Genomic DNA, 850 nt, shown 5'->3' with positions numbered 1-850 from the left:
TCTCGGCCACCCAAAGTGCTGGGATTACAGGCTTGAGCCACCGCGCCCGGCCGTGAATGGAATTTTTTTCTACTTCCATTCTTAAGTGCTTATTTATACAGTAGCAAAGGCTATTAATTTTTTAATATTTATATTATATCCAATCACCAGTTCAAGTTTTCTTCTCTGCTTTTAATTGAATTTTTTTAACTTTACCTTTAACAATAATACTGGTTATTGGTTTTTGTAAACAGCCTTGTTACATTAGTTTCTTTCTGTTTTCTTTTCTTTAGAGTTTTTCTTAGGAATGGCTGCTGAATTTATCAAGTAACTTAATAGCATCTATTGATTTAATCACAGTTTTCCACCTTTTTTTGATGTAATGGACTAAGTTAGTTGATAGATTTCTGAGGAACCACCCTTATGTCCCAGAAATAATCCTTACTTGGTATATTATCCCTTGATACACTGATGGATTTTATTCACTAATATTTTACTTAGAATTTTTCTATCTATATTCATAAACAAGGTTCTTCTGCAACTTTTTTGCTATCTGTGTTGGGTTATTTAAATTTTACTAGGTGTATAAAACAAATTAGGGAGAATTTCCATTTATGTATGCTAGGGAGCATTTAAATAATATTGCCATTATCTTAATGATTACATGAAATTCATCTACAAGTTCATTTGTTTCCGGTTCGTTGTTCAATGACATTTTTAATCTTTTCCATTTTCTTCCATAACAAGTTGTCTGATTGTTTACATTAGCGTGTTATCTCTTTGACCAGTCTATATTTTTATCCTCCCTTTTATCACTTTAAATGATTTTCCTTTTGTTTTTTTCTTTTTCTTTTTTTTTTTTTTTTTTTTT

The sequence above is a fragment of the Colobus angolensis genome, unplaced genomic scaffold (assembly GCF_000951035.1).
Source record: "Colobus angolensis palliatus isolate OR3802 unplaced genomic scaffold, Cang.pa_1.0 Scaffold30, whole genome shotgun sequence".
Lineage (NCBI taxonomy): Eukaryota > Metazoa > Chordata > Mammalia > Primates > Cercopithecidae > Colobus > Colobus angolensis.
Note: the sequence above shows the minus strand (reverse complement) of the source record.